The sequence below is a fragment of the Stenella coeruleoalba genome (genome assembly GCF_951394435.1).
Source record: "Stenella coeruleoalba genome assembly, chromosome: 11".
In the NCBI taxonomy this organism is placed as follows: Eukaryota; Metazoa; Chordata; class Mammalia; order Artiodactyla; family Delphinidae; genus Stenella; species Stenella coeruleoalba.
This window is the reverse complement of record NC_137157.1, coordinates 25604717-25617425: the sequence shown is the minus strand read 5'-3', so window position 1 is coordinate 25617425 and position 12709 is coordinate 25604717. Positions and strand designations below refer to the sequence as shown.

The 12709-nt window shown below is 41.0% G+C and overlaps 1 protein-coding gene across 2 annotated transcripts in view; it reads right to left on the bottom strand.

Moving 5' to 3' along the window:
* Window positions 1-12709, bottom strand: part of FGD6 (FYVE, RhoGEF and PH domain containing 6) — a 111790-nt gene that overhangs the window by 73545 nt on the left and 25536 nt on the right. The window lies entirely within an intron of this gene.

Here is a 12709-nt window from a genome sequence, read left to right as displayed (position 1 = left end):
AAAATTAAAAAAACCAACATGTATTTCTGTGATAGGAAGGTGGGTAAGGAGCAAGTTTCCCAGCTGCCCCCAACCTATCCCTTAACTCTAGACAATCAGGTCTCTACTAGCACAAACCAAAAAGCCTCACAGGAGGTGAGCTGGGTTACCAACCATGTTCATGTTCCAACATTAGAAGAGGTGCTGCTTCTTTGGGCCTCAGTGGTTTGCTTTCGTTTTTTTTTTAAAGCAAGTAACAAATCTCCAAGGACTGGGAGGTAATGATGATGATCATAATGTACTATTGTGGACATGTGCCCATGCCCATCTCTCTGGTTATCACCAATTGCCTTTCATGTAAGCACATCACAAGACATGGGAAGGAATGAGGATGGGCACAAATTCTCCAGTTTACTCTAGACCTGCTAAATCAGAAACCCTAGAGGTGCAGGACCCCTAAGTGATACAGGCTAAAGTTTGAAAACCCCTGTACCAGGCCATTTACCAACTGCTTCTCGCCAGCCTGTCATCAACAACATTTCTCAGATCTAACATTTTTTAGATCTCTTGAATCTAAAAGCCACTGTTGCAGTCCAATCTGTGGGGGGAAATTCCATAGGAAAGTTCCCAAGAAAGGCAACAGAAATAATTCTTTCTAGCTTTAGTTGTAAAGAGTCAGGAACAAGTTGCCTGTAGCAACTGCTTTCCTGTCTGCAGTCAACAAGAATACCTGCAGAGGACTTCCCTGGTGGTGCTGTGGTTAATAATCCGCCTGCCAATGCAGGGGACACAGGTTTGCGCCCTGGGCCGGGAAGCTCCCACATGCTGTGGAGCAACGAAGCCCATGTGCCACAACTACTGAGCCCACGTGCCACAACTGCTGAAGCCCACGTGCCTAGAGCCCGTGCTCCACAACAAGAGAAGCCACGACAATGAGAAGCCCGCACACTGCAACGAAGAGTAGCCCCCGCTCGCCGAAACTAGAGAAAGCCCGTTGGCGGCAACAAAGATCCAATGCAGCCAAAAATAAAGAAAGAAAGAATACCTGCAGAATAGAAGAGTCAGGAAAAGATCCACAGAAAATCGTCAGGGGAAATACTCAGGCAGAATAAAGAGACAGTTGCATTTCACTCTAGCAGGTTCCTTTCTCAGGTCATGGGCAGGTCACTCAACTGCCAAGCTTCCTACAAGTTATGAGAATTTCTACTGGGAATCTTAAAAGCTGAAGATAAATTTTCTTCCAGTTCCTGATTACACATTGTAGGATACAGACTTGCCTCAGAAGCCATTCCTGGAGCCTGACAGTTACACAAACTAGTTGGATGGAGGCAGAATGCCAAAAGGAACACTTCCTTCTGGTAAAGATGGGGCTTCCTATTACTCAGTGGCTGGGGGCCTCAGGGAATCATATCACAACCTCAATTAGGTGGGTGCATATCTTATCATAGCTCCCCATGACATGGAGAAGACTCACCCCTGGGGTGGGGTTGGGGGGGGGGGTGGAGAACAGAAGCTTTCTAGTCAAATCACTGGCAAGATTCGCTTGTCTCTGGGTTCAGGGATGGGAGCCCAACCCAGCCGGGAAATTAGTTGATTTAGATGACTGACAGTAAATGAGAGTTAGGATGTACAGACTGCAGGATCCATCCATATAAATAGAAGAAAATATACCTTCAACCTGTTTTTATCTTAATTCTTTATCTCTTCAACTCTAAAGAGATACTCTGAAACTCTGCTACTCAAAACATATTCAATCTATCAGCAGCTTCAGCATCACCAGGAAGCTTTTTAGAAAAATAAAACCTCAGTCCCTGTCCCACCCCACTGAATCAGAATCTGGTTGTAACAAAACCCCAGTAATTTGATTTTTTGGATCAGCCCATCTGTGAGCTCTTTTGGACTCAACAGTGTAAAAATTTCGAATAATCAGTAATAGGGCCGTGGCACCTGTGAGGAAATGTAGGTTTATTTTGTCTAAAGAGCGCTGAGAGGTGTTTCCTGGATCAACATTCGGAGAGCTATTATTAAGAAGATAGTAACCAGTTAGTTGCCACATCCATTTAGGGATATAAATGTTTACAAAAGTTAACAGTTAAGAACAAGGGGACAAATAAATAAATAAATAAGCTTTAAATATTAAAAACATGGATCAAAACATACCACCATAAAACTTTGGGAGATTTTAGTTCTGAAAATCGCTTACCTAAAGAAAACCTTCCCTGACTGCCCCCTCCCTATCACAAATTAGTTTACCTGGCTTTTCTCAATCTTACGTGATCTTACTCAGTGGTATATTTGTTTCTCTCATGAAAATGTAAACTCCCAAGGACAAGGAGATTCTCTTTTTCAGTTGAATCCCCAGCATACTACTTGATATGTAATAGGCACACAACAAATTTTTACTGAATGAACAAAATGATATTAGAAACCAATGTGTATTATATTTCAGAACTTCCAATAGTATATATGGTAGTGGTGATCACAAAGAAGGGTTTGGGGGGGAATACTGGAAAAACTGTATGGTTTAAAGGAGAAGGGACATCTGGACATCATAATCAATGGTGTAGAAGTGGGAATGTTGGTATTCACAAAACAAACAAAAACATTTTGGCTACAAGTGGAATCTCCTGTAAGTAATTAATGGAAAACAAGCTTGGAGAAGACGACAGGTGCCAGGCTGTCAAGGAGCATGAACAATAGCTAAGGAGTTTATACTCATCTTGTAGGCCTTCAACAAGGAGACTCAAATCTTCCAGTAGACCTCAAAGATTTCCTTACTATACCTCCAAGCTTGTCACTACCACACTTCTTTCTTGTTAGTGCCAACAGAGATGAGAAGGGCACCTCCTCGGTCAGTCAAGCTTTGTAAGCACAGCACCTTCCACCCCACCCCCCACCAATCAGAGGAAAGGATATCCTTGTTTATTAGCATCAGTGAGATCACCTTGATGATCTCACAGCTTAAGTGGAAGCTAAAGGAGCTCCCCACATACCTGAATGGTAAACAGTAGAAACCAATTATGATTTCTCAAGCTTAGGAGGGAGGAAAGTGAGTACAGCAAAATATGGTTTTAAGAGTATTAATCTTATAACCCAAAACCAATGAACTAAGGGTGAAATGGAGGTAGGCACAGTGACAGAAGTGGAGGAAGATCTAGGAGTTAATTTCAATAGTGCAGGCAGCCTGCGCCAGGGTGGCTACATCAGGAATTGAGAGGAAGGGTTGTATGTAAGAAGAAGAAAAATCACCAGAGCTAGGGTAAAGAGGAGGGGGAGAAACTCGAGTCTTCCTTCGAGGTTTCGTGAACAGTCACCAGCAAAATAAGGGTGACATCAATTGAAACAGAAATATGTCAACAAAGGATCTGATTTTAAAGGAAAGATAATGGGGTCAGCAATAAAATCAGGAAAGACGGTACCTAGTATCCACATACATGTTCAGCTCTAAATAATTAAACAGAAAAAACCTGTTGATTAATCTATTTTCCCATATAACCGTGAACCGCCTTCTAAGGCATCTAATAATTTTAGATTCCTGATAATGAAACATGGATTCTTTACCTATGCCGCTCCTCCATTCCTTACACTTCCTTCCCACTGTCAGAAGATAAATCCTAATACAGTCTACTTTTAGGGTTAAAGGAACAGGACATAGTGTTTCCTGCACACTTTCCTGCCTAGTTATTACATAATTTGATAAATGAAGTAGAGGACAGTAAGCTGCAACAACAACCAGAAAGAGCCACAGCTGGGTTCTCCTTCCCCAGCCCATCCTTTCCAAGTTAGATTTGCTTCTAACAGGGAAGAAGCCTGGTTTCCAGAAAATACTATTTTTTCCAAGTACACGGGGATAAAAACAGAGACAAGTAAAGCCAGAAGTAAATTTCTACTCATTAGGCAACTGTTCCTTCAATTCCACATGCCAAGGATCCTTGCATTTGGAGTGATGATTATTTACTGCCATCACTTTTTTAAAAAATTACTTATGTTATTTTCTTTTTCAAAAGATTTAATTTTATTTATTTTTGGCTGCATTGGGTCTTCCCTGCTGCGCACGGGCTTTCTCTAGTTGCAGTGAGAGGGGGCTACTCTTTGTTGCGGTACACGGGCCTCTCATTGCAGTGGCTTCTCTTGTTGCAGAGCGCGGGTTCTAGGCGCGCGGGCTTTAGTACTTGCGGCACATGGGCTCAGTAGTTGTGGCATGCAGGCTCAGCTGCTCTGTGGCATGTGGGATATTCCCAGACCAGGGATCAAACCAATGTCCCCCACACTGCCAGGCTGATTCCCAACCACTGCGCCACCAGGGAAGTCCCAAAAATTACTTATGTTATTTTCTATATATAAACAGCACATCTTACACTGGAAGTACATCAATTTCTATTTCAGGTAAGATGTCACATCAAGGATGATCTCATTTTCAAAAGAAACTGTCTTTTAAAAAATAATCCATTTCCTCGAAGAGTTTTTAGGAACATAAAACCTTCACAGTGCCAAGCCAGGCATAAAAGTTGCCAGGTTCAACTTGTGAAACTCTATTAAATTAAAGAGTCCAGCAAGGGGAGGAAAGAGGCCAAGGATGGCACAAAAAGGAAAAGGGGAGCAAAGTTAACTGAAGAATGCGTTCAAAGCACTGAAGCCTGTTCTCAGTTGTTGACAAATCCAGTTATCTTTTTCCTCTCTTGCCTGTGATTTTATTCTGAGCTCCATTTAATTCCTCCCAAATGTGAAGAAAGAAGTTCATTCCAGTATTCTCACCTTCAAAGTTTCTTTCTCATTTCCAAGTCACAACATATAAATCTAAACTTCTGGCATCTCTCTCCACCTCTTCTTTCTACTCCTGGACCAAACTGAACAGAACCTGCTAGTCCTCAGGATGTCAAAATTCTTTTGCAAATGCTGTCTCATTACGACTTGGTGATTACATGTTTCCTTTGGCTGCTTTCATGTTTATCACAGAATGAGCGGGAAAAGCTACCAAGGAAAACTTGAAGGATGAACAACACTCCATGGAAAAATTAGCAGAAAAATTTAAAAATAAGTTCTGTATTATAATATGCCAAGTATATAAAATAGGTTTACAATTTTCACTGGAAAATTGTTTCTATTTAGTTTCCCCAGAAAACTTTTTACTCTTTTACTTCAATTCCCTTATGGAACTGCAGATTCCAGTGTCAGGTTGAAAATCATGCATCAAATCAACAAAAAACAATTTAAAAACCATTCCTCTTCTTATTTTCAGGTCCTCTTCTCAATTATGCAGTACATGTGGAATTTTCTCTACCGCCTACTCACATGATTTTCCTAGGAACTACCCCTAAAATAAGCAAGTTTTCTCTCTACTTCTTTCAGGAAACATGGCACAACTTGGGAATCAGCCCTACACAGGCATTTTCATCCTCTAATAAAGCGAGACTCATATATTCATGTCATGTTTTTACGTTTTCCAAACGCAGGATCTTGCATAATTATTACTATTAATTTTTAATTTATTTTTATTTTATTTATTTTATTCTTGGCTGCGTTGGGTCTTCGTTGCTGCACATGGGCTTTCTCTAGTTGTGGCGAGCGGTGGCTTCTCTTGTTGTGGAACACGGGCTCTAGGCACACGGGCTTCAGTAGTTGTGGTACGCAGGCTCAGCAGTCGTGGCTCGTGGGCTCTAGAGCACAGGATCAGTTGTGGTGCACAGGCTTAGTTGTTCCGCGGCATGTGGGATCTCCCCAGACCAGGGCTCGAACCCGTGTCCCCTGCATTGGCAGGGGGATTCTTAACCACTGCGCCACCAGGGAAGCCCACATAATTATTTTAAGTCCATGCAGAGCCAGGGTGACAGAACATAAAAGCCAAGAAATAACACAGAGTCTGAAACAAACTTATCTGACTTCAACAAAAATCAGGTTTATCAAGTGTGACCCTCTGTGCTGAGAGGTAAACCAAATCATCTGATAGGTCTTCCCCATTACTAGCTGCTTTGACTAAAAATAAACACTGATGCTTCCATAATATGTAAGACTATAGATGGCTGATGTTACGACAGCTGAAGAGCAGAAATCCCCACCCCCTTCCCCTCCACCCCCTCACCCCAGTATCTTAGAGTGCCTAAAGTTTAGGGCAAACTTTAATTTAAAAAATTAATTTTATTATCTTGATTTCAATAAAAAATATATATATAATTTAACGTATATTAACTTTTTGGAATTAAACATTTTGATTAATAACCACAGAATAGGGACTTCCCTCGCTGTCCAGTGGTTAAGACTTCGCCTTCCAATGCAGGTGTACAGGTTCGATCCATGGTCAGGGAGCTAAGATCCCACATGCCCCACGGCCAAAAAATCAAAACATAAAACAGAAGCAATATTGTAACAAATTCAAAGACTTTAAAAAAAATGGTTCACACTAAAAAAAAAAAAAAAAAAAAAAATCTAAAAAAAAAAACCACACACAATACAAATAAATAAAATCACTAAAATAAGAGATAGCACAGCAGGAATTTGTTACCAAAAATAAGTGTAAAAACAAAAACTTGCAGTGTAAAATGTACACAATTAGTGTTTTTACTCATTGGTTCATTAATTTTAGAGGTGTTAACCACCAAGCCTTTAAAACTAGCAAGCTGCAGTTCTATGGCTTCAAAAAGAGAAAACACAGGAAAATATCCAGTATCCCCTGAAATATAGACTAGAGGATTATTTTAAAACTGGCTTTGGAAAAAAGCAAAACAAAACAAATAAAAACACCACCACCAACAACAAAAAACCTGGTTTTGGGTGACTCTGTAGGAAGGAAAACCAGGCTTTAGTGATGAACTCTGAAAAACAGGCCTGCTTAATATTACAGGGGCAACTTCTACCCTTATAAATACCATTACCATCCCCTTCCCCAGAAATGCATTTATTACTAGGATTCTTAAAATTGTACTCTACTGACAAAAACAAAATCAGGATAAGTACCTGAGGCTGCTATTTAAAATACAGTCATCGAAGAAAAACTCTGAAAACTGGTTAAAAACCAAATGGAATTCAAAATTCCTTAAAGTAGAAGAGAACCTACCCAGATGTTCACACCCACTTTATGTAAGCAGATTTTAGAGTCAGTAAGGTTTAAGGACAAATAAGCAGTTTTAAAAGGAGTTTCCATCAATGGCCATTAATAGGAGACTGGTTAAATAAATTGGGCACATCCATACAATGAATTACTAAACAGCTGTTTAAAAAATGAAATAGGTCTATGTACAATGATACAGGTTGCTCTCCAAGAATACTGCTAGATTAAAAAGTCAAGGCACATAGCAGTGTGTATCCATCTGTGTAAAAAGGAAAAACACACATATATATGTGTGCATATGTGTATATACATATATATGTATGCATATAAAATGTAGACACACAGGCAGGCAAACACAAATATGCTGATAGATATCTCTAGAAAGAGTCAGAAGAAAGTGATAACAATGGTTGCCTCTGAGACCCTGGTCTGAGATAAGACAGAGACTTCATTACTTACCCTTTGGTGCTTTTACGATGAAAACATTTCTATTTACTTTTTCAAAGACAACACACACACACACACATCCCACAAACTCAGAAACTTTGAAAAGTTTTATAAAAGATGGTTCAGAGCACCAACTCTTTAGAGATAGCTTATTTCTTCACAGGGAGATGAGAATTATATTTAGAAAAAAAAAGAGAAAGAAAAGGAAGTAAGGAAGAAAAAGAGAAACTCCTGTTCCTTTCTCCCCACACCCCAGGTTTAGATTTCTGAACTTTTTTTTTTTTTTTTTTAACCGTGCCATAGTGCTGTCAGGGTTGTAGAATTCCTGGCCTGGATCTTAATTCCCCGACCAGATATTGAACCCGTGTCCTCTGCAGTGGAAGCACAGAGTCTTAACCACTGGACCACCAGGGAAGTCCCAGGTGTCTGCACATATTCAAGATTGCCTTTATTTTTTCCCTTTTAACTACTTCTTATGTGGGAAAGTTACATAGACTATGCCTTCGCTTACAGCCTGTAGGGGCTTATTTAGGAAAGCCATTAGCATGAGTCTCTAGATAATAGGTAGGAGGACTGACCTTCTGGCTAGCCAGTTGACAGCTTTAAAAAGAGAAAAAGATATTGTAAAGGGATTGTTCAACAGTCTGTAGGGGCCACAGAGTAACCACACAACTGTTGAGGAGACCACAGTAAACAGCACCATGCTATTAGGCATCTCCCGCAGTGCTGTCTGGATTGTGGCAGAACTCCTGGCCTGTAAGGATCATGCCCTCCAGGGTTCCTGGTCCAATCTTAAGGACAAAGAAGGAGCCCAAGGCCAATCACAATCCAACAGACCCTCCTGCCCCTCAGGCTCAGCTGGGAGGTGTCTGGTTAGCGCCTGAGCTGTTCCTAGCCACAGTGGAATAACTTGTTATTAACATGCCTACTGAAACAAGGACTAGCTAAAATAAGTACCAAACATTTAATTACCAGCAATTTTGCTTTCTTAGGGGGCTTGAGGAATGATTCTTTAAAATGCTCTTCAAGAAATATAGATAGAAATTTGTAATACAAATAGAAAAGCATTCTACTGAGCTAAGAATTGCCTCCAAGTAAAATGTATAGCAGGTTCCCAATCCACTTTTCTCATTGTGGCAAAGATGGTATTTATTTTGCTTAAAAAATTTTTAAATGTTTAAATAAAGTTAGAGATATTGACCCAACATCATTTCTTCTCTTTACCTCCTCATTATGTAATGTGTAACTCATTAGTACCAGACCAAATAAAGGCCACTAGAAATAATGAGGTTGGGATGAATACACGCAGACACTTCATATTTAGACATACACACGCATTTATTGTACCTATATACATATATTTTCACATATCTATTTTATAATATTTAATAGATATAAAACTACTATGCCATTTATTTCAATAAATATTTACTGTGGACTTATTATGCATCATTTTTTAGGGGTTGGATGAAGATAATCTAATAGAATTAGTCATAGATAATGTTCAAACTGTAAATGCTATTGGTTGCTTTTCTTTTCACCTGCTAATTGAAACTTTCTTAAACTGATAAAGGCAAAAGGAATCAGTATAACCACAGTAAGTAGGGTAAAGGCAGGGACCATTTTCTAAACAGAGAACAACTAAAAGTAAGTGTATGCTAAATGCTAAAGGCAGTGCACAGGCACTAAGGGCTACAGAACCAGAGAAAGAAGTAGCCCATGCAGACTGGGGCAGTCAGAGAGATGGCAGGGTACAGGCACATGGGAGAGAGGACTCCAGTGAATGAAAGGAGGAGCAAAGGCCTCCTAAGTGGGAGAGGACTGGAGGAGCAAAGCTCACAGCTTTACTGTGAGCAAAGGCTTGGAGGTAGGAATGGAAGTGATGTGGAGGGTGATGACGGGCGAGAGGCGAGTGCATTTCTGTATGATGAGAAGTTGGAGATTCACTAGTTAGAAAGAGGTTCCTACTGCTAACATGGCTGGCAAGCAGGCAAGACAGAAGAGACACCATCCATCCATGAAGGGAGCTGGGGATCCAAACCCAACCCCTCCCCTTGGCTTCATCAAGTTCTAACACTAGAGCAGGGAACCTAGCGGGGGAGTCAGGCTAGGGGAGTGAGAGTGGGTGGCAAGTAGGAAGAGATGAACAGCTCCCCCTCTGACTACCATCTCTAACAGGGTGGCCATGTGTTTTTGTGTCCATCATTGTGTCAATCATCACACACCACATTGCTTCTGCTAATATCTCTTCATCATAATCCTAAGTCACTGAAAAGGTGGTGAGACTTTTGGAAAATATGACCAGGCCCTCTGCCCATGCTCTTGATTGTGACTCAGTACGAAACCACTATGGTGTTCTGCCTTGACATCTGGGGAAAACCAAGAGGGCCCAGAGGGCCTAACTACAAGCTGCTCTTCCCGCTCTGCTCCCTCAGATAAGGTCCCCAAGCCAAACAACCTTCCTTACCACAGGGACTGCTCTGGCTTATCCCTGAGTAGAGGATTTTAATTCCTTGCCAATGTGTGGAATTAGTCAAACTAGTCAATCACATCCTCCCCTGGAAACCAAGGGTCACCTCATCCTCTTGATACTACAAAGTCTGCCTACTACAGCCCCTGGTGGTTCCCTCTGTCCCCAAGTGCAACCTCCATGTGGCCCTGTGTGGCATGCTATGTCCTCCTCCCCTAAGCTGTGTGTGACTGACAAACTGCTATCAATCTCATCTGTCCAGTGTCATGTGTTTGACCATCCTCAACCCTCCCTCACCAACAGAGTGAATAGGACATAATTAAAACAACCACCAAAGAGGGTGCCATTTTCTGGGATCCTTAAGTACAAAGCAGGTGCACTGGTGGTTTCTAATAGGATTATCCTGAGAAATCATATCGAAGGGTATATGAACTGAGCTTCATGAATACCTAATCATACTTTGCATATACATCTAAACAGACTCTGCCTGGATAAACTCAAGCCATTCTCAAGTTAAAGGTATTACTGTTATGTGTTACAGAAATATGACATAGTCCATGCTACACAAAATTAAATGTTACATTACATATAGACTCCACTATAATAAAATAGTGGGGAATTAACAAGGAAACCAGTAGTTAAACCAAAAGGACATCTGCTTAGAGTCCTAGATCTTATTTTATCCAAGCCTACTTGAATGTTCCCATTTTCTAACAGGAACCACAACCTGTAATTCGGATTTCCCACTGACATGGAAAAAGATAGTAGGCTTCTTGGGAGCCCATAAGTAGCTAGAGAGGGGAAGGTTAAACTATCGTTCATGAATAAATCAGTCCATTTCCTTATTTAAAACCATATGTGGGAACTTCCCTGGTGGCACAGTGGTTAAGAATCTGCCTGCCAGTGCAGGGTACACGGGTTTGAGCCCTGGTCCAGGAAGATCCCACATGCCGCAGAGCAACTAAGCCCGGGCATCACAACTACCAAGCCTGCACTCTAGAGCCCGTGAGCCACAACTACTGAGCCCAAGCACCACAACTACTGAAGCCCACGCGCTCTAGGGCCCATGCTCCACAACAAGAGAAGCCACCGCAATGAGAAGCCTGTGCACTGCAACGAAGAGTAGCCCCCACTTGCCACAACTAGAGAAAGCCCGCGCGCAGCAACGAAGACCCAACGCAGCCAAAAAATAAATAAATAAATAAATAAAAGCATACATGAACAATTCTATTTACCATTTCTCTTCCTCAGGCACTATCCACAAAATAACTGTCTTAAAGGTCTACTCTATACCGCTATGAATCATCAACAACCGCAAAGACCCATATGGAACCCATTTCTTTCTCAGAGTACACTGGGAATACACGTCCATTTTTCCAAGACTGAGAGGCTGCAGACAGCATCAGGCAAGGACATGCGTTTTGTCCTCCACTCTTAGCATCAGTGTATCTTTCCACTAGTTACACTGTTGACCAGCTCCTTGCTTATCTTTAGCTGCCTTGATTGGAAAAAAAAATCACAACATTTCTATCAAACTTGTTACCCAATCTTCTAAAGCCAGAGTCAGAGAATACAGAAGGGAAGTAAAAATAAACATGCATTCAAGAAGGGAAGTAAAAATAAACATGCATTCAAGAAGTGAGATAAACAGATTCACTTCTAACAGGGTCACAAACATTTCATCATAGTTTCATACACTTCTAGAAGTAGATGCTCGAAATGCTCTGCTTTGGAGCAAAACTGCCTGTTTGAATCTTAGCTCAGCCACTTACTAGCTAAGTGAAACTGACTCTTAACCTCACTATGCCTTCATTCCTCATCCATAAAATGGGGATAATCATAATGCCTACCTGACAGGGCTTTATGAGGATTAAATGAATTAATACAAATAATGCTCTAACAATGCCTGAGACATAGAAAGCTCACTTGCCGTGTGTACTCTCTTTCTCCTCATATATATATTTAGGGGGTCATCTTTAATATTAAAAAAAATAAATTAGTATTCTAGACACTTAAAAGTCTAGACTTGTAGCAAAAAAGACAGCAGAGAGAAGCTTCTGCATTATCAGTCATGTGAAACAGCTCATCACCAGCGCACACTTCTGAGTAAAGAACTCCTCCAGTGCACACGTCTGAGTAAAGAACTCCTGCAGTGAGATCATGTGAGCTGTGGTTTTGCAGGTCACTCCTGGGCTTCCATGTTTAATTTCACTGCTTCTTTGTGGTAGCTTACTACCTGTACAGTTAAGATCCAAAGCTCAGAATAATAATGGTTTCACGCCTATCACAATACAGTCTCCTGTTTATAAAAGAATTTCCATCACCAACATAAATGACTTAAAGGTATCCTGCTAGGTCTCAAAATACTTTTTAAAGTATCTTTCTAAAACCTAGCTTTGGACTTCCCAGGTGGTCCAGTGTTTACGACTCTGTGCTTCCACTGCTGGAGGCATGGGTTCGATCCCTGGTCGGGGAACTAAGATCCCGCATGCCACGCAGCCAAATAAATAAATAAATAGCTTCATCCCTCTTTGGTACATAATGATCACAATGATGACAACCTCAAAGACCAAACAGGCTGAAATGGCCTATGAATGACATAAGAAGCAAGTGTCACTTATGGAATGAAGTTGCTGATTTCTTTGCTAATATGAACTTCACTTCGCAATGTAAAGCCAAGTACCCGTACAGACTTTCATATGGGACTAAATAGCAGAAAGAGTCTAGTAGACAGCCCTTCAAAACACTGATCATCTGCTCTGAGCCAT